The 22,543-nt window shown below is 38.9% G+C and overlaps 1 long non-coding RNA gene across 1 annotated transcript in view; it reads left to right on the top strand.

The window, feature by feature from the left end:
• Positions 1 to 20,231, top strand: part of LOC113898184 — a 114,534-nt gene extending 94,303 nt beyond the window's left edge. Inside the window, exon 3 of the long non-coding RNA XR_003512563.1 lies at positions 20,178 to 20,231. This is a non-coding gene — a long non-coding RNA (uncharacterized LOC113898184). The remainder of the gene's footprint in view (positions 1 to 20,177) is intronic.
• Positions 20,232 to 22,543: the final 2,312 nt, after the last annotated feature.

The raw sequence follows: 22,543 nt of genomic DNA, 5'->3' as shown, positions 1-22,543 counted from the left end.
AAAGATAGTATTTTTGTTTTTGCAAATAGTATATTCTAAATTTTTTAGCTGGCAGAGCAGATATTGCAGAAATGGATTCATTTTGGAATTACACTGTAAGTTTATCATTCTATAGATGGCTCTGTATATTAATTGATCTAAGTTAGACATTTTTACTAACAAAAGGATTGAGTTTAAGACTATACTAGATTGTAACTCATGCATTTTTATGTTGCACCTTGTACTAAATAAAGCTCATGCATGATGATGCTGATCCCTGGTTAATTCAGTAACTTCCAGGAAAGTTGAAGTATATGTTTCTCTACAGGTCAAATGGTTCATTACCCTTTGAGGTTAGTCTGAATTCATATATTTCTCTCTAATAAAATTGCATTTATTGGTCTTGGATTATCTGTCAAGAAGGATGGGAAAGAAAATTTGAATTTGAGCTTTATGAAGGCCATCTTGCTCATTGGCTTCCAAGTGTCTAGCATAGATTAAAGTATAAATAAGAATGTAAAAATGGTCATTAAATAAAACAAAATCAGTGGTCTTCATATTCGAAATCTCATTCTTTCTGTAGGAGATATCCCTTGCTGCTTTCAGTTCAGTTCAGTCTCTCATTTGTGTCTGACTCTTTGCGACCCCATGAACCGCAGCACGCCAGGCACACCTGTCCATCACCAATTCCCAGAGTCCACCCAAACCCATGTCCATTGAGTCTGTGATGCTTTAGATCACAGCAATTAAGAACAAGAGTTTTGTCATCAAGTAGGCCTGGCTTAACTATGACTTTCATCAAGTTACTAAATATTTCCCTAAACCTCAATCTTATTTGAAAAAGTGATCAATGAGAGGCTCCTGTAAATCCCTGTGTAGTGTTTGGAACATAATAAACTCATGATAAATGGGGTTTATTATGAACAGTAAATTTTACAGGGTATTTGCCTGTATTGACACATATAAAAATCTACTTCAACTAAGTAGAAAGCAACTCAGTGTCATAGTTGTTGGGTTTTTGTTGTTGTTTGTTTTCACTTGCTTTGTAATGAAAATAGAGGAGACCCTAATTGAGCCCAAGCTATGTTTTATTCTTGAATAATAGCTGGCCTAGTTGTGTGCCTGACAGTTGAGGGTCTTGTCAGGAGGTTATATGAGGAATTATGTTGCTTCCTGGAGGGGCCTAACAAGAGATTTGAGGCACATTGCTTTTGTGAAAATCAGATAAAAAATGTTATTTTGGGGACATCCCTGGCCATCCAGTGGTTCAGACTCTGTGCTTCCACAGCTGGCAGGGCAGATTCAGTCCCTGGTGGAGGAATTAAGATCCTACATGCCACACAGCACGGCCGAAAAAAAAAAAAAAAGCTTCCGGTTGTGGTGCCTCCAGTTGGGCTGCCACCTCCAAGATTCATCTCAAGGTGGAACCCTAAACTAAGGGTGAATAAATTTAAAAAGCTAAAAGCAAACACTAAAAACACCATTTAACCAAAATCTCTTTTGATCTCTGAAAATATATCATCAGTATCACTGGTTCCTAGCAGCAGTGATGGAGGCAAAAGTATGACTTGGAGAAATGGCACTGTCAGGAGGACATAAGAGGCTGGAACAGCCCTATCTATCAACAGGATGGAGACATCTTCAGTCTCTCTGGCTCTTTCTTGCTGCACTGTCAGCTTCTCTGCTTCTGCATGTATATTGGTAATGGGCATCTGTGGCCTAAGTAATAGTAGTATAACAGTGAGATAGCACAACAGAAGAGTGTGATGTTGATTGCCAGCCACATAGTAACAGAGAACATGAGATCAGAGACACAGAGATAGCACCTAAGGGACTTCTAGATAGATTAGTATAAAACTTGATGGAAAAGAAGAGTTCCTACACTATTGTAAGTAAATACAGATAAAAGAGAACTCTTTTTAAGTTTGTGGACCATTTTTAAAGTCTGTTGAATTTGCTTCTGTTTTGTGCTTTGATCTTTTGGCTGGGAGGCATGGGAGATATTAGCTCCCTGAACAGGGACTGAACCCATACCTCCTGCATTGACAGTGGATGGAGTGGGGATGAAGTAATAATCACTGGACAGTCAGGGAAGTCCCTAAAACAGAGTTTTGAGATTGGTATGGGCTTCCCTTGTAGCTCAGTCGGTAAAGAATCTGCCTGCAGTGCAGAAGATCTGGGTTTGATCCCTGGGTTGGGAAGATCCCCTGGAGAAAGAAATGGCTACCCACTCCAGTATCCTTGCCTGGAAAATCTCATGGACAGAGGGGCCTCGTTGGGCTGCAGTCCATGGGGTGGCAAAGAGTTGGGCACAACTGAGCAACTAACATGACTAACACAACAATGACAAGGGAGACCTAGTTTTTGCCTGTAGACTGTGAAATATGACCTATGTGAAGAAGATATATCAATGTAAATTGTAGCTTAAAAAAACTAAAACCTGAGACAATGATCTTGATTTGACAGCAATCTAGAATTCTATGATATATATATCCTAAGAAAATGATTGATTATCCTGAACAAAATTGTTTTAGAAAAAAAGCAAAGACTAATATTTTAGGAATTTTCTCTGAATTTCTGGTTTTGTTTTGTGAAATCAATCAGAAAATTACTACTGAGAGTTATTCAACAAAAGTATGATGGCCCACAATTAATGTCATTCTGTGTCTTCTTTGGGATCATCTGATTTATTAGATGATGCTCATGAAGAATGAGTGGATTAAAAAATGTTGATCCTATAGGAAGTGAGAAAAGGATCATGTTATGTTGTAGTTTGTTCTTCTTTCCCAAGGTCTGGAAAATATGAAGGCATATGTCTTTTAGTTTTATTAGAGTTTTTCCATCAGTGAATACTTCTGATATAATTAATCTTGATCTTCATAGAGTTACAAGTTGTATTATATTGATTTAATTCAATAGATCAGTCAGGTGTATTTGGTCAAAGAGAAAGTTTAAACATCTTTGTCTTAACTGAACTGATTGATCTTTGCCTAGACTGAGTGGAGTCACTTGTTTAACATATTTCAGACATAGTAACCACAAATCCTGATACATATGTGGCTCTCAGATATCTCTCTGTTGGCAAATATACATGGAATGGTAGAAAGATAGAACTTGTTATACATATGGTCTTAAACGTTGAAGATGTAATTTTGAAAAATGAATTTTACTGAAAAAATAAACTGAGGCAGAATTATTAAATTACATACCAGCTCCCCAAAGAGCCTTCTAAACATTTTTTTCTCTTATTATGCATGTATAATGTTAATACATGCGTTTTAAATAAATTTTTAAAGTATATATAATTTTAAATAATTTTTAAAGTATATATTTTAACTTTGTGAAATATTCCTTGACGATAATCTATGATTAGTTTATAAATAGATGTTCGGATGCAAGCAACAGAAATTGGTTAATAGAAAAATAATTTTTCAAAAAGATATAAGGTATGCCTGAGAATTGATAGAAAAATATTGATGATATTTTCCCTATGATCCCCCTGGTAGAGCATCATCTTATATCAGCTAACTGTTGTGGTGTAACAAGCCATCTGAAACTTAATGATTTAAACAGTGGACATTTTGCTTTTGATCAGGAAGTTTGTAGGTCAGCTGGATGATTTTACTGATCTGGGCCTGGGTTGGCTGATCTTGGAGAGTTCACTCATGAATTTGCTGTCAACTGGTGCATCTGTTCCTCCCTGAAATATTTGGGAGCTAGTTGCTTGCTGTTTACAGTGAAAAAGATAACAAGGCCACCTGTCCCTCCAGTGGACTAGCGAGTAGCTAGGGAGGGACAGAGGAGAAAGAGAGAGATTTGTACCATGTTTAGAGGTCTAGGTTCAAGTCTTGTGTACCATTACTTCTGCCACAATTCATTAGGAGGAACAACTCAACAAGAAAAAGAGTCCACTTCTTGATGGGAGGAGCTGCAAAGTCACATTACAAAGGCTATGGATAAAAGAGGGTAGGGAGAGAATTGGGGCCATTTTATGAAAGCTGCCTTCCGCCTCCTTATCTCCAGGTTCCCCAAAGTTTTAATCAATCATGATATCAAGTTTGAATTCCAGAGTTTAAAGATTTAAATCAGATTCAAATATGATCTATAAGATGTGGCTTCTTTTGATACAGAAACGTATGAACTGAAATGATAAGTTAACTACCACCCACATACACACCACAGGGATAACAAGGTAACTACAGACAACACTCTTGTTAAATAAGAGAAGGATGGGCAGTACATAGCTGTCACTGGTTTGTAGAGATTTGGAAACCCAGCTGGGAACAGACTGCCAGATCCTCCTCTCCTGGAGGCTGGTGATGTTCCTTGATCAGACCTGGGCTCTTCTCCCTGCAACTGTCTTCTTGGCCCCGTTGTCTCTACTGCTTCCTGTGAATAGCATTGCGGTCCTCTGTTTTTCATCACCTTTCGCTCTGACTCTGAAGAAGCAGCTCATTTTTACTAACAGATAAGAAACTTGTAGCCTGTTTCCTTGTATAGCAAGTTGAAGACCAAGACTTCTTTAAAATTTGAACAATCTGTTCCTTTTAATCCATCCTAGTGGTGTTCTCACAACTTTCTGATCTTCCTATGAACTGAACAAAATTTCACTCCATTGGACAAAAACCAAACATTACTCTCTTTCTCTAGACGTGCTGCTACATTGGGATGACTTCTGTGGAACCAACTCTGAAGATTCCAATAAGTCCTTTTGCTTAAGTCAGAGGACCTTTAAGGGACCACCTAATTCTTTTGCAAACTTTAACACTTGATTTCACTTTTGTCCTCAAGCTAAGGAAACTGGTGATGAGAAATAGTTTTATTTTCTACCTCATTATGTTATGGTCATGATATTTCTTCCAAAGTCAGTTTCCAAACTGGTTAATTACTTCTTTATCTTTTTTTTTTTTCCCCTCCCTGTCTGTATCATATCAGGTACAACTAGAACACTTTAAACATTTTGCCTGGAGACTTCCTGAGTCAAACCCAAAGGTTCATTTGATATATTTTACATCTTCCGTTAAACCAGACAATTGTTTTGTCAACTGTTTTGCTCTCTTTAATACAGGTCATTATAGTTCCATCCTCCAGTATAATTTCATCACTATTTCCCCAACTTTTGCCAACAGTTTGCTCTCTGTTTTTCAGCGTCTGCTCCTTACTTAGTCCCAAAGCTAATGGTATATGTCCTGTGTTTTGTTAAGGCAGCATTGTCTCCTAGGTATTAACTTCTATAGAGATTTCTGGCACATCAGGTGCTCAAAGGGCTGCCCTCGCTGGTCCTTCTCTATTGCTGAATGATAAACCACTCCCAAAGGTAGCATTAAAGCTATAAGCACTTTATTATTGTTCCTGAGCTTATAGGTCAGCTTGGCAGATTTGATCTTGGCTGAGTTTGTGTGAGTCACTCAGCAGAATGACTGGGGTTGCCTGAAATAGAATGTTTGGGGGTAGGTTGTTTTCTGTTGATGGAAGTGAAGTGAACTGAACTGAAAGTCGCTCAGTTATGTCTGACTCTCTGAGACCCCATGGCCTATGCAGTCCATGGAATTCTCCAGGCCAGAATATTGGAGTGGATAGCCTTTCCCTTTTCCAGGGGATCTTCCCAACCTAGGAATCAAACCAGGGTCTCCTGCATTGTGGGTGGATTCTTTACCAACTCAGGTATCAGGGGAGCCCTTGGTTGATTGAGGCAACTCATTATTTGGCAGACCAGCATAAGATTGTTCTCATGGTACTGGACAGTGTTCTAAAAGAGAGGAAGTAGAAATATGCAAGAGCTTTGGTAGTCTGGGCTCAGAAATAGCCACTTCTGCCCTTTCTATCAGCCACATTAAATCATAAGGCCAACCTGTGGATAAAAGAAGAGTGGAGAATTGAGGCCATTTTTTGACATCAGTGTACTACAATCTCAAACTGAGAAGTTGGTTCCCCTAGTGCAATAGAGGTGGCTTTGCGGTTCTGTGGAGTCAGTTCTGTGGGCTACAGGCTGCAGCCTGGCTTTTAGTGGCTCAGTCGTGTCTGACTCTTTGCGACCCCTTGGACTGTAGCCTGTCTGGCTCTTCTCTCCATGGGATCCTCCAGGCAAGAATACTGGAGTGGGTTGCCATTTCCTTCTCCAGAGGATCTTCCCAGCCCAGGGATCAAACCCAGGTCTCCTGCATTGCAGGCGGATTCTTTACAGGCTAAGCTACAGGGAAGCCCACAGGCTGCAACCTGGCTTTTCTCAAAGGGAGCAAAGTAGTTCTCAAAGCATGTACTGTAGGGTTGCCACATATGGTTCCATTGCTTCCCAGGGACAATACTGGAATAACTCCTAAAATACATTGGACTTTAACTCAGTTGTTGTACCCAGTACCTCAGATCTTTGGAAATGGAGTATACCTTTGAAGTAATGTCTAATGCTTTGCTAGTCCTACAGAGTCCTCCTAAAAGTACCCACCCAGAAAATTTAACTTCAGATATGATTAAATTGTGCATACTCATATAAAGCAAAGGCTTAATCCCTTCTGGTATTTTAGGAGGAATGTGGCCAGGTATCACAGAATTACTGTTGGTGGCATTGTATTTTGACAAGTTCCCTAAGATTTCTTCTCATTCCCACTGCTCAGCTCCATATAAGCTGCCTTTAGGGTGAGGGATCAACCAGAACAAGAAAGAGTTAAACTCTCGCCATTTGAATTTGAATTTGTGCCAGCCATGATTCTGGCACAAATAATTGTTTAGTCTGAATATTTAGCCAGATTTTCCTGCTCTTGGGAGTAAAGATAAAGTCAGTTGATTGAGGGAAGGAGTGAAGAAAAGAGAAGGATAAAATTGGTTGCTGTGAATCCCCGAGAAAAGTTGTTGTTGTTGCTCAGTTGACCAGTTATGTCTGACTCTTTGCAACTCCATGGATGCAGCACGCCAGGCTTCTCTGTCCCTCATCATCTCCCAGAGTTTGCCCAAGTTCATGTCCATTGCAGCAGTGATGCCATCCAGCCATCTCATCCTCTGATGCCCTCTTCTTCTGCCCCCTCAATCTTTCCCAGCATCAGGGACTATTTGAATGAGTCAGCTGTTTGCATCAGATGACCAAAATACTGGAGTTTCAGCTTCAGCATCAGTCCTTTCAAAGAGTAGTCAGGTTGATTTCCCTTAAGATTGACTGGTTTTATCTCCTTGCAGTTCAAGGGACTCTCAGGAGTCTTCTCCAGCACCACAGTTCAAAGGCATCAATTCTTTGGTGCTCTGCCTTCTTATATGGTCCAGCTCTCACAACCATACATGACCACTGGGAAGACCACAGCCTTGACTAGATGGACCTTTATCAGCCAAGTGATGTCTCTGCTTTTCAGCCACTGTCTAGGTTTGTCATCCCTTTCCTGCCAAGAAGCAAACGTCTTCTGATTTCATGGCTGCAGTCATCATCTGCAGTGGTTTTAGAGCCCAACAAGAGGAAATCTGTCACTGCTTCCACTTTTTTCCTTTCTGTTTGCCTTGAAGTAATGGGGCCAGATGCCATGATTTTAATATTTAGTTTTAAGCCAGCTCTTTCACTCTCCTCCTTCACCCTTATCAAGAGGCTTTTTAGTTCCTCTTCACTTCCTATCTTTAGAGTGGTATCATCTGCATATCTGAGGTTGTTGATGTTTCTCCTGCCTATCTTGATTCTAGCTTGTAACTCATCCAAGTTACCATCCCTTGCTTGACCACTTCCAATTTACTTGATTCATGGACCTAACATTCTAGGTTCCTATGCAATACTGTTCTTGGCAGCATTGGATTTTACTTTCATCACCACACACATCCACAACTAAGCATCATTTACTTTGACCCAGATGCTTCATGCTTTCTGGGGCTATTAGTAGTTCTTCTCCATTCTTCCCCAGTAGCATGTTGGACAGCTTCAGACCAGGGAAGCTCATCTTTCAGTATCATGTCTTTTTGTCCTTTTATACAGTTCACGAGGTTCTCACGGCAAGTATACTGGGTGGTTTGCCATTCCCTCCTCCAGTGGATCACATTTTGTCAGAACTCTCCACAATGACACATCCATCTTGGGCGGCCCTACATGGCATGGCTCATAGCTCCATTGAATTATACAAGCCCCTTTGCCAGGACAAGACAGTGATCTGTAAAGGGGTGAGAAGGACATATACCTGGCTTATCCTGGGGTTGAAATTCCCTGTGTTGGAGGATCTCCATAAGAAGAAGATCTAAATCTTTCTCCCCAGGTTGTAATCAGGAAAAATTACAAGTCTTCCTGAGAAGCATAGAGCCCAGTATGGAGACAGAGCAGAAACGTGGCCTGGTTGAGGGAGATGCATACACAGATGGGTCCTGCATCTCACCTAAGGTGGGGATGTTAGCTGGGAGTGCCAGAGCTTCTTGACTGATAGCCAAAAGGGCTGGAGGACATGGAGGCACCCTGCAGTTTGGTTATGCTGGGCAAAGAATGTATGGACCAGGAGAACAAAGCCAAGGAGGGGCCACTGATGTCTAAAACAGATTGTGTCATATCCCAGTGGAGGCTACTGTGGCCTGTGGAGGACTAAGGCTAAGACGATGTAATACCTTGAAATTAAAAAAGCAGGTCCTTCCCTCTGAACTATCTCCAGGAGAATTCTGAATTGACTGTTATCCAAATGAGACTGAGTAAAATCCAGAAAAGACAGAGTTTACTTTGAACTGACAAGATCAGTGTTCCTGTTATCACTAAAAATGGAGGTTGAAAGTTAAGTACAGTTATAGAAATACCTTAGTTCACTGATTCCAAGATATACCTCAAAATATACCTTTTCCCCCCACATTTTAACATATCTGAAATTGCAATGCAGCTCACAATCCATGGCATATCAGAATTTAGTTTGCACTGAATTTTCTTTCCTAATGGTACGTAAAATAACAGTGCATCTTACAAATGATGGTGTCTTAAATTCAGTAAAGTACAGTATAATGGAAGCTATATCTTTGCATACTCAGAATTTGTAAATCTCACTGATTAAGACTGAAAATGCTAGTATCTCAAGACCTGTAGCTCAGCCCTTCTTGGCATTTATAACTTCCTTTTGTCACAGTGACATCTTTACTAATAGTCCTGCAAGGATAAGAAATGACAACTTGAAGTGGTGGTGGTATCTAAGGTGAGAGGGACTGTAGCTGCAGCTCAGGGATGAGGTGAATGCCACTTGGGGCCAAGGTGACAATGTCATGGGGCCATTCTGTGAAAAGTATAGTACACTCTCTATGTAATAAATACAGTATAATGGAGGCTATATCTTTGCATACTCAGGATTTGTAAATCTCACTTATTAAAAGTGAAAATGCTAGTATTTCAAGACCTATAGCTCAGCCCTTCTTGGCATTTATAGCTTCCTTTTTTCACAATGACATCTTTACTAAAGGCCCTGCAAGGATAAGAAATGACGATTTGAAGTGGTGGTGGTATCTAAGGTGAGAGGGGACTATAACTGCTGCTCAGAGATGAGGTGAATGCCACTTGGGGCCAAGGTGACAATGTCATGGGGGCGATTTTGTGAAATATATAGTATACTCTCTATGTAATTAATACTCAGTTCAGTTCAGTCAGTTCAGTTCAGCTCAGTGGTGTCCAACTCTCTGCGACCCCATGGACTGCAGCACGCCAGGCTTCCCTGTCCATCACCAACTCCCAGAACTTGCTCAAACTCATGTCCATCGAGTCAGTAATGCCATTCAACCATCTCATCCTCTGTTGTCCCCTTCTTCTCCTGCCTTCAATCTTTCCCTGCATCAGAGTCTTTTCCAGTGAGTTAGTTCTTCACATCAGGTAGCCAAAGTTTTGGAGTTTCAGCTTCAGCATCAGTCCTTCCAATGAATATTCAGGACTCATTTCCTTTAGGATTGAGTGGTTTGATCTCCTTGCAGTCCAAGGGACTCTCAAGAGTCTTCTCCAACACCACAGTTCAAAAGCATCAGTTCTTCAGTGCCCAGCTTTCTTTATGGTCCACCTCTCACATCCATACATAACTACTGGAAAAACCATAGCACTGACTAGATGGACCTTTGTTGGGAAAGTCATATAGTTTGGAAATCTACTTGATCGCAATATACACCCAGATATAGGATTATGATTTTATTTTTATGTATAAATTATACATATTATTATTGTAAAAAAGTAATTTTAATTTTCTTTTTTATAATCTGCTATTATTTCAAAATTTCTGTCATGGATATATTTCTTTTTAGAAATTATAAAAAAATGATTTTTATCAAAGAACAAGGTCCTATGTACGGTTTCAGGTGACTGCTACTGTTCTGCATTCCCTTGCTCCACAGGCCACTGGCAAAGGAATATACATCCTTTCCCACATTTATACCTTTAGAATTTCATGAGCTGTTCCTTTCTAAGAAGCACATATTCAAACTACTTATTTTCTTCTTCTTCTAATGCCTCTAATGTAGATCGTGCATGCTACTTAATTGGTCAGCCAAACATTCTGTGGGGACAGTTTTAAGAAATTGAAAAACACATATGTAGGGAATATACAGGGAAAATATTTTTATGTAGTTTTTTCTATAATATGTAGTAATTGCAATCCCAGAATACTAGGCATATTACATCTCAAATAAGATTTACATTCTTTGAACTCAGTTAATTAGTTTGTTTTGTAGTTTATTTAATCCATGATCAATAAATTACAAAACTCTAGGCAAGCCATTCCAAAATACAATGCTTGTAAAATCTCAGGATGAGCAACTGCTTGCACCTTCAAATCCATGTTTTACAATGTTCATGCTTTTATTATTGTCTTTTCACATGCTATATATTCAATAAGCTATTACTGAACAAAGTGTAATGTCTAAACTAATACTCTACACTATAAAATAGTATTACACATTATGCTATAATGCTGGGATTTTATGCCCCCATAAAATTGTTTTAGGAAATGATTTTTGGGTCCAAGCTTTAGGCTTTTTTCCCTTGAGTGCATCTCATTTTAAAGCAGTTTAGTTGGCATTTATTTTTCTTGAAAATCAAACACCATGAAACATGATAGAATATTGATCACTTTCTTTTGCTGTTTTCAGAATCTATTATCTCTGTTGTGACAGAGAACTCTTAATACTGCATGGTTTGGTGGCTCCCCATGATTCATGGGAAGATTTTAGCAGAGGCCTCAAGCCATGCACAGGATGGCATCTATGACACCTACAGACAATTCCTTGGAGTCCTCCCTGAACTCTACATCTAGCTCAGAATGCAACTTTCATGTCAAGATTTTGGTACTTTCCTAGATATAAACAGCTATGATGACTGTCACACGATTTTTGTGACAGTGAATTTAATGTGTCAACTTGACTGGGATGCCCAGATGGCTGCTAAACAATTATCTCTGTATGTGTCTGTTAGGGTGTCTTTGGAAGAGATTAGCATTTGAATCAGTAGACTGCATAAAGAAGACAGCTCTCACCAATACTGGTGGGCATCGCATAGTCCCTCGGAGGCCTGAATAGAACAAAAACGCAGAGGAATGGTATATTCACTGTTTTCTCACTGTCTCGAGCTGATACATCTTACACTGCATTAGACATTGGCAGTCTTTTATTTTTTTATTTTATTTTATTTTTTTTTTACATTTAATGCTTTTCTTTCCATTTACACTATCATAAATTACAAAGTATTGTTCACTTCACAAAATAAAACCATTTCCAGATAATTTTTTGACAGTATCAAGAAGTACATAAGCTACAACAAACAAACCTGTACAGCTGGGAGGAACGATGCTAACAGGGACCAAGCAGAACCATCCTGACCCCCGAGTGCCATAACTGCACTGATCTCTCCCCTTTCAGCTCACTTAACACACAGTAATTCTCTTCTGGTCACTCCAAAACAAGACTGGTGAGTAACAACATGAATCGTCTCAGATAATCAGAGGGAAAGACATTGTAGTTAGGTTTAAGAAAAACAAATCTAGGTTTACAGTTTTTTGACATTTTAAATATTTTACCTATGTTACAAAATATAGAAATCTTGGTGTTGAAAGCTCATGATAAGATAAATAGAACCAATAAGATAGAACTATAGTCATCAAATCATATTAAATTATCCATTAGAGCTACTTTGATCAAGGAGGTACACATATTCATAAAAACATATTCAAAAAAAAAGCACTCTGAATCCATCTGTTAATGGCAAGTTGCATTTTCACCATATGTCTGTATTTCTGAAAAGTGAAACCTGCAGAGTCATTGTTGATTTTTTTCATTTTTGTTTTATAAACAAGCCTATTTTTTAAAGAATGAATAAGTTTGGTTTTTATGAATATGGCAGTCTTTTATATACCTATATATGTATATATCCGGTTGGCTCTGTGTTTCTGAAGAACACTGATTAATACATCTCTCTACCTTTTTTTCTCCTGTGCCACATATGACAGCTGAATTTTACATTCATGACACAATCATATACATGAATCAAACAATTTGTAGATACTTGGAAATATTCCTAAAACTGTTAAGATGAAAATGAAGTGAAGTGAAAGTTGCTCAGTTGTGTCTGACTCCTTGCGACCCCATGGACTATATGGTCCACGGAATTCTCCAGGCCAGAATACTGGAGTAGGTAGCCGTTCCCTTCTCCAGGGGATATTCCCAACGCAGGAATGGAACCGGGGTCTCCTCTGCAGGCAGATTCTTTACCAGCTGAGCTACATGGGAAACCCATTAAGAGGAAAAGATAAGAGCAAACAAAATAAAATAAAAACTTCACACAGACCATGTATTTATGTAATAGTCATATAAGCTTTATCCCCAATAGGTGCTCCTTAATGAGCTTAAAAGGTGGCCCAGGAAAATTTTACAGGATGCCTTAAATTTTTCTAGGTATCTACTCAATAGATAACACAAATAAAGACAGACCAGCAGGCAATGGCACCCCACTCCAGTACTCTTGCCTGGAAAATCCCATGGACGGAGGAGCCTGGTGGGCTGCAGTCTATGGGATCGCTATGAGTCGGACACGACTGAGCGACTTCATTTTCACTTTTCACTTTCATACATTGGAGAAGGAAATGGCAACCCACTCCAGTGTTGTTGCCTGGAGAATCCCAGGGACGGGGGAGCCTGATGTGCTGCCATCTATGGGGTCGCACAGAGTCGGACACGACTGAAGCGACTTAGCAGCAGCAGCAGCAGCAAATATAGAGTGTATATACTACTGAAGAAAAACAATATCCATCACAATTCTACCTGATTTTTAAATACTGAATTCAAGTTGGACATCACCAAAGTTAAAAACCTTTGTCGTCCAAAGGATACTCTTAAGAAAGTAAGAAGAGAACTCATGAAAGCATTTATCATATATCTAAACATATATCTGATCAGGAACTTGCCTATAGAATGTATTAAGAGTCTTACAATTCAATTATAAAAAGGCAATTTAGCCCAGTTAAGAAAACGGACAAAGGATCTGAATAGACATCTCTCCAAGGAAGTATACAAATTGCCAGGAAACATATAAAAATATTCTCAGTATTACTAGTTGTGAATGAAAAGTGTTGCCTGCCATATCAGTACACAAAGGATGTTGCCGCTGTCAACCTTTCACATTACTGCCCCTGAAAATGAGCCCCGAGGAAGTTCAAGATGGAGGCAAATTGGCTGCCAGCTGCCCAGCCCCCAGCCACTGCTGCCACCTGGAGTGGTGCACCCTGCGGGCACTCCGGGTGGGAAAAAACCAGAATACTGGCCCTAGATAGCTAAGGTGCATATTCAAGGAAGGTTTTCAACTCTTACATCTTCCTATATATAAACTAGTGTTAAATTCCTTAACTTGAGATACCTGGTTTTCTTTAATCAACAGCAATCTTTTGAAGTTCCAATACCTGATCTTTGTTGCAAAAGCTCCTGTATATCTTGGCTCTTCTCTTACATCTTTGGAGCAGTTTCTCTGAGCTCTCTGAGAGGCTGCATCCTGGGTTTAAGTCCTCAGTTTTGTCCCACCAAATAAACCATAATTCTCAAGTTTTAGGTTGTGCAATATTTTTCAGTGGACATAATCATTAAGGAGATGACTATCAAAACCATACCTGCTAAGATGACTACACAAAAAAGGCAGATAATAAAAAATGTTAGAGTGAATGTAGAGAAATTAGGGGTTTCATACAACACTGGTGGGTATGTGAAATGGTGCAGCCACTCTGGAAAACAATTTGGCAGTTTCACAAAAGGATAAATATAGAGTTATGATAAAGACTCAGCAAACCTACTTCTAGGTGTACATCCAAGAGAAATGAAAGCCTATACACAATTATTCATAGTAGCTTTTAAAATAATAGCTCCCAAATAGAAACAACCCAAAAGTCTTTCAACTGATGAGTTTTTGGATAAGCATAATATGGTATATCCAAACCATGAGATATTATTTAGACATAAAAGGGAATGAAGTACTGATACATGCTACACCATGGGTAAACTTTGTAAACATTATGTTAAGTGAAAGAAGGCAATCACTAAAGACTGACTTTATATTATTCCATTAATATGAAATGGAATAGACAGATATTTAGAGAGAAAGTAGATTAGTGGTTCCCTGGGGCTGGAGAAGCTGGGGAGAAATGAAGAGTGACTGCTAGTGCATATAGGGTTTTGGGTGGGGGATGATGAAAATGTCCTAAAGTTGATTGTGGTGATAGTTGTCCACCTCTATAAAGATACTGTGCATGCTAAGTTGCTTCAGTCCTGGCCAACTCTTTGAGATCCCAGGGACTGCAGTCCGGCAGGCTACTCTGTCAATGGAATTCTCCAGGCAAGATACTGGAGTGGGTTGCCATGCCCTCCTCCAGGGGATCTTCCCGACTCAGGGATCGAACCCACGTTTCCTGCAGCTCCTGGATCGCAGGCAGATTCTTTACCACTGAGCCACTGGGGAAGCCATATAAATATACTAAAAACCATTAATTATGTGTTTAAATAAATGAAGTGAGTTTTATGGTTATATTAATTAATCCTCAATAATACACACACACATATTATATATATATTATATATATAATATATAATATATAATATATAATATATATATAATTGAAGGGCATGCTCCTGGCTCTGCCGTAAGGGAGTATTTCTGTTTTACCCAAAATGAAGAAGCCTGACACTCCTCCCAGATTTTTCTTCATATAGCTAAAAAAAAATCTCTGGATATAACATAACATTAAGCACAGGAAAACTGAAAGGTGGAAATAAGGTCGGCAGCCATGGACTTCAGCATTTTAGGAATGACACAGTAGTGACGAGAAAATCCCCTTCTGCCTTTCACGGTTCCACCATCACTCCCCACAGAGTGCGGCAGCACACTCTGATTCCCCCACCGTGAGCTATTGGTGAGGCCCAGCTGGAAGCTGTTCTTCCATCTCTGCCCAGCAGAAGCAGGCAGCAGCTATCTGATTCCCCTGCCAGGGTACAATTGGTAAGATGGAGGGGGTAGTTGATCTTCCATTCCCCATAGGGCAGAAGTAGGCAGCCCTTTGATTTTCCTGTCAGAGTCGTTATCAGGGAGGCTGTGGGAAGTGGCTCTTACTTTTCTCACCTGGTGGAAGCAGATGACACTGATCCCGCCTCTCAGGGTAGTGCTGGCAGGGTCTGCTGATTGAGCTGAACCCTACTCAGCAATGAGACTCACTGAGGTAGTGTGAAGTGCCATCTCTTGTCCTGGTGGGGAGCTGAGCCTCCACCCCCACCTGGCATTATGAGGTAAAAAAAGGTGGTGGCAGGCAGTGCTGGTTGGCACTCTGCCTTTATTTCCTCCTATAGTGTCAGTGGGGACCTGTGCAGAGCCGAGTGTCTGACCCCTACCATGTGACAACAGAGAAGTATGAGTCAGTCCTCTGTTTACTCTATGCTTAGTGACAGTGGAGTCCAGAGGGGAGGTGATCTTAAAACCTCATTCAGAGCCAACGTGGCAGTGCGAGTCAGTGCTACGCTTTTGCTGGCATGATGTTGACAGGACCCACAGGGAAGTTGGTCAACCACACCCATTCAACCCTCACACTATACCTAAAAAGGGGGACTCCCTACTAAAAAATGATGCATAAGGTTTTTGCATTTTGTATAATATGCAACGGAGAAGGCAATGGCACCCCACTCTAGTACTCTTGCCTGGAAAAGCCATGGACGGAGGAGCCTGGTAGGCTGCAGTCCATGGGGTCGCTGAGAGTCGGACATGACTGAGTGACTTTGCTTTCACTTTTCACTTTCATGCATTGGAGAAGGCGATGGCAACCCACTCCAGTGTTCTTGCCTGGAGAGTCCCGGGGACGGGGGAGCCTGGTGGGCTGCCGTCTGTGGGGTCGCACAGAGTTGGACACGGCTGAAGTGACTATGCTAAGTCGCTTCAGTCGTGTCCGACTCTGTGCAACCCCATAGACAGCAGCCCACCAGGCTCCTCTGCCCATGGGATTCTCCAGGCAAGAGTACTGATAGCATAATATGCAAAGTGCCCAGGATATAACAGAAAACTGGGGCCTCTCAGGTGGTGCTGGTGGTAAAGAATCTGCTTGCCAATACAGGAGACATAGAAGACTCAGGTTCGATCCCTGGGTTGGGAAGATCCCCTGGTGGAAGGCATGGCAGCCCAACTCCAGTATTTGTGCCTGGAGTATCCAATGGACAGAGGATCCTTGTGAGCTTATAGTCCATAGGGTTGCACAGAGTCTGACATGACTGAAGTGACTTAGCATGCATGCATGCATAACAGAAAATTACTTACCATACCAGTAACCAAGAAAATAACATGAATGAGAAACGAAAATCTGTAGAACCAATACTGAAATCAATCAGATATTGGAATTATTTAACAAGGATTTTAAACAGCCATAAGAAAATGCTTCAACAAGCAGTATGAATTTTTACTGAAAATGAAAAGAAATGTATAGATAAGAAAGGGCAATTATGAAAAGGAACCAAATGAAAATTATATAACTGACAAATATAATAACCAAATTAAAAAACTCACTGGGTCACCTTAATTGTAGAGGGGAGATGACAGAGGGTAGAATCATGGAACCTAAGTGCAAATCAATAGAAATTACCCAATCTGAACAACGGAGAGACAGTAGACTGGCAATAAGAACAATATCAACAGGATGTCAGGGACAATAAGTGAATAACAAACTAACAGTGAAGCTAACAGGTTATCATAAGATACTCAGAAAGAGAATAGAAATTGAACCTAAAAAATTAGCTGAAGAAATAAAGGCTGACATTTCCCAAAGTTAGTAGAAGACTTATGGATATAAAGAGCTGAGTGAAGTTCAGATTGGATAAACCCAGAAAATGAAAGACATTAAACAACCTTGAAAAGAGCCTGATAGACTAACATATTACTTATAGGGAAACAGTGGATTTTTCATCTGATACTACGAAGGCCAAAAGACAGTGGCATAACATTTTTCAAGATGTTTCTTTAAAAACAGCATAATTGATAACTTTTTTTTTTAGCAAGACTAGCAAAAACTCTACATATCAGGAGTAAAATATGTGATATAATGACAGATTCTACAGACATTTAAGTGGATAACTAGGTAATACTGTAATAGCTTTATTTTCACAAATTCTACAACTTAAAAGAAATAGACCAAAAAAATTTCAAACCATACATTACAAGCTTTAAGTAAGATGGAATAACCTGAATGGTTGTATCATCCTCATTAAAGAAATTAAATTTGTTACTAAAATCTCTTGAAAAAGAAAAAGACTGGAGAAGTGTACAAAGGTTTTAAATATTTGACACCATTTTCCACACAATTTACCCCTAGAAAAAGAAATGGAGAGAAATATTTTCACTCATTTTATGAGGCTAGTAGTAGCTTGACCTCAAAATTAGACAACAACAGTACCAAAAAAGAAAACTACAGATACAATATATTCCATAAATTTAGACAAGAATCCTTAACAAAATATTAATAAATGTAATCCAACAACACATCAAAAGAATTATAAACCTTAAACAAGTAGATTTATTCTAGGAATACAAGAGTAGTTCAACTTTTTAAAATCAATCAATTTAATCTACACTATCAATAGGCTAAAAGTGACAGATCATACGAATATATCAAATGATGAAGAAAAATATTTGACAATACCCAACAAATATTCATGACAAAGACTCTCAGCAAGCTAGAAATAGAGGGGAACTTCCTTAAACTGATAGAGATATCTATAAACTATCTATAGCTGGCATCATATTTAATGCAGAAACACTAAACATTTTCCCTCTAAGATCAGGAGCAAGACAAAGATGTCTGCCTTTATCACTTTTATTTCAACATAATATCAGTAATTCTAGCTACTGCAACAAGGCAAGAAGAAATCAAAGGCTTACAGAATGGAGAATAAAAAATAAATATGCTTATACTTGTAGATGACATGATTGCCTATGTAGAAAATCAATGAATCAACATAAAGTCTTCTTTATTTAATTAGTTAGTTCATCAATTTCACAAGATACAATGAATTAATCACATTTCTACGTATTAAAAATGGCCGTGTGGAAATCAAAGTTTAAAATACACTGCCATTTACAATCACCCTAAAGAAATTGTAACATTAGACATAAAACTTAATAAAATATTTATAGATTCCATATGCTAAAAGTTACAAAATGTTCATGAACAAAATTGAAGACAACCTAAATAAATGGAAAGGTGTATTATGTGCATGGACTGGAAGACTCAATATTATAATGATGTTACTTTTCCCCAAACTGATCATAGGGTTAATTAGATTCCTATCAAAGTCCAAGCAAAATTTCCTATAGACATAGACAAACTTTTTTAAAAGTTATATGGAAAGACATAGTCTCTAGTGTAGTTGATCTTGAAATAGAAGAATAAAGTGGAAGAAATCATTCTAACCATATTAAGGTCTTTGTCTCATTTTTACCGATTCCTTCATTCTATTCTGTTTCAAATGATATGCTGTAGACTCTACAACTCTAGACACCATTGTTTTTCTCTGAACAAGGTTGGGTTTTGTTCGGGCAGGCTGAGTTCTGAGAAATTAGGAAGGTGGAGGCTTGGCTTTCACTTTGTTAAGTAGGTCTTTGTTTTTATTTTGCAGTTGAGTCTCTAGTCCTGATACGTTTTTGTTTCAATGGAAAGTCACTATGACTTGGCCAGACATGAACTGCAATGTTCCTCTTGCTATGGGAAGCTGCGGAAATTTTTGCTCAGCTTTTTCAGACTTTTAGTTGATAACCTCGCCCCCCCGCCCGCCGCCACCCCTCCCATTATGAGCTGTTCTGCAGTCAACTAAGGATTTGAGAGGAGTTTCTGTACAGATTTTGGTGTTCTCCACTGTCGGTCTCTCGATTTCCAGGGGCTCTAAATATGAACTAAATGTGTTCTCTGACTTCTCAGGGAAATGAGAGTGCAGCTTTCTTTTTGATCTGAATTTAGGTATTTGGGTTGGGGAAAGACTTGGGGGAAAAGCCAAACAAATGTGATCTTACCTACTTTGGTTCCTTTCTCTCAAGAGTTGAATCCCCTCCAGTTTCCATATGCTTTCTGTGACTCTCCAGTGCCTTTCCACAGTTGCATTTTATGCTTCGTTTACAGTTTGCAATTGTTTGGGCAGGAGAATTACGCTGGTAACAAGTTACTTCACCATTACCCTTGGAACATAGTAAACCTCATTTTTATTGTTAATATTATACTACAGAGAACTTGCATGTTTTTATCTTATTATTATTGTGAACATTTATTATTACCAATTTCACCTCCATTTCTCCTTCATTATCATTTTGCTTTTGACTTAGTAAATGTAATTGTGCTTTTATTACTGGAAGTGTTTTGGCATCATTCTTACTTGGGCATAAAATGAGTGTAGATGACAAAAATAAATGAGTGTAGATGTACTATGGATAGTTTATCCATACATTTTTTATTACCAAAATTTATTTATGGGTGAGGTTAAAAAGAAACCATCAAAAATAAATGTCTCAGAACTCACAAGCATATAATTCCTGTATCTATAATACATATCAGTAACTTCATGATTATCAATATCAGTACTTAAATAATAACACAGTTATCATATGCATTCTTTGAGCACTATGGTTAAGGAGCACAAAGATATCAGCCTGGCAGTTGAAATGGGGTTTTGATTTTGTTTTCCTTCTTGCTTTGGCTTCATAATCCCATGACTACTCCTGATTAGGATATTTTTGTCTTCAGGCTTCAGTGAGCTGTGTTCATGAAAAGCAGAACAATAGAGGACGAATGAGGAGGTAAATGAAGAGGCCATGGAGGAGAAGAAGTCTTTACTTGAATAATTATAAATTGTTCACGGGGAATGGTTGAATATATATTAGTGATCTTGACTTGTGGCAATACATTTACTGAGAAAATAACTCGCATTACTCTACAGTGAGAGTGTTCAGCAAGTAACAGCTCAGGGCTCCACTTCATTTTCCTTTCAAATTAATCTCCTCAAAGTCTTTCTTCAAGAATCCATTAGTAGGTCAGAGGGCTTAGCATCAGTTTCATTCTTTTCTATTCTTTTTCCTCTCGTCGCTCCCCCCCAGCCCCTGCTTAGACGCTGTTTTTCTGTCTCCTTTTAGAAGCTATAAAAATATGTAAGTAATAAATTATTTTTTCTTCATTAGTCATTATGTGCATATGACACTTAAGTAAAGATATGGTTACTTAGTGGAATGGATATTTATAAAGTAAAAGGAACATTGTTAATAACTAACATATGGATTTTCTAAGTAATTTGGGGCATTTGCTAGTATAAATGTAAATGTAAATATTTTAGGTGGAAAATATGCAAATGTCCAAGCAACTGCCCATCCATCAGGGTTGCTGTAATTTTTATTAGGCTTGTGAAAAGTTAAGGAATGTAAGACTGTGCATTGTAACTTACCAAGTTCAACTCAAGTGCAGTATCCTTAACCACTTGAAAACTGAAGAGTATTATAATGTTCCTAACTGTGTTTGTTTGTGAAAGTTATAAAGCATATCCTTTATCAGTCTCTCCTTACAAAGTATTCTAACTAAAATTTCTTGGTTTCCTCAAATACACAAATGCAACTTTGAAAACTTTGTTGATATAAAAGAGGACTAGATACTGTAGTGCGTGTTAGTCACATCAACCTGGCTGAGAGCTTTAAGCTATAAGTTTTGAAAATGGAAGTGGAAGGTAAAACTCCCATCAAAAACTAAAATTATAGACGCTGTAGGGGCTTCTCTGGAAGTCCAGGGGATAAAGAATCTGCCTTCAATGCAAAAGACCCCAGTTCGATTCCTGGGTCAGGAAAATCCCCTGGAGAAGGAATAGGCTACCTGCTCCAGTATTCATGGGCTTCCCTGGTGGCTCAGACAGTAAAGAATCTGCCTGCAATTCGAGAGACATGGGTTTGATCCCTGGGTTGGGAAGACCCCCTAGAGGAGAGCATGGCAACCCACTCCAGTATTCTTGCCTGGAGAATCCCTATGGACAGGCTCCCCATGGACAGAACCCCCCTGGTGAGCTATAGTCCATAAGGTTGCAGAGTCGGACATGACTGAGAGACTAAGCACAGCACAGCACACAGACCCTGTAAATTCTATGAGTATCTATATATACAAATAAAAAAGGGCTCCACCAAAGAGGCTAGATCCTCCAGCTGCTTCTCTCTATCTTATTCTCTAGTTGCCTGGCAATGGACAAACTTAAGTTAGATTTTAACTGAAAGAGAAGGAGTTTCCTTGGATTGTTTTATTCTTATTCTATTGTTTGCAATTTATTATGAGTTTGTATTCCTCTTTTTTATTGATATACATACATATATGTACACACAAACACTTATTGCTTATACGTTTGCTTTTAAAGTATTGTAAGTGACCTAAGTATGATGTAGCAGCAGTGATAAGCCCACTGACTGACAGTTTGATCGATTTACCTAAGTGGCTGCCTTCCTCCTACACTAGTTCTCCTGGATTTCTTCCAAAGAAGTAAATTCAAACCAAGATGACTACCCTTTCAGAGCTTTTCTTTCATCAGTGGTATGTGGGTAATTGCACTCTATTGCTAGAGGCTCAAAGAGCACAAAATGTTTAGCTTTCTAGTTACTAAATCTGAAGCATATTTTTTCAGGAACATAAGGTGAAACTTCTAGTTTTATATAACAGTTAAAATTTGAAATTGTGATGAGGTGAACGATTCACCCAAAAGTCCTTATAAGGAATATCTTATGAGAAAGACAGTCATATTGAAAGGAAGTGGGTAGTGAGGAGGTACCAGGAAAGCGCAGTGGAAAGGGCACTTCTGACCACCACAGAGCTGCTAGTGGGCAGGTGTGGCTGGGAACTGAGGTCCTTTTGGTCTCTTCCAGTTCTGTAAGTGATGTTAAATGAGATAGGGGAAATGAGGAAATGAAATAGAGAGGTAAAACAGAAAAGCAGAGTGTCTGTAGAATTTTAGTAATAGCACTGAAAGTTTTTCTGGATTGGTGGGTGAGACAATAGAGAGTAGCTGTTATGCAAAAGAGTGAAAGAGAAGAAAAAAATGATTTTTTTTAAACTGTTGCTGTGGGTTATAAATTAAACCACTAAAATTG

This window comes from Bos indicus x Bos taurus, chromosome 9, assembly GCF_003369695.1.
Source record: "Bos indicus x Bos taurus breed Angus x Brahman F1 hybrid chromosome 9, Bos_hybrid_MaternalHap_v2.0, whole genome shotgun sequence".
NCBI lineage: Eukaryota > Metazoa > Chordata > Mammalia > Artiodactyla > Bovidae > Bos > Bos indicus x Bos taurus.
Note: the sequence above shows the minus strand (reverse complement) of the source record. Positions and strands in the feature narration are given on the sequence as shown.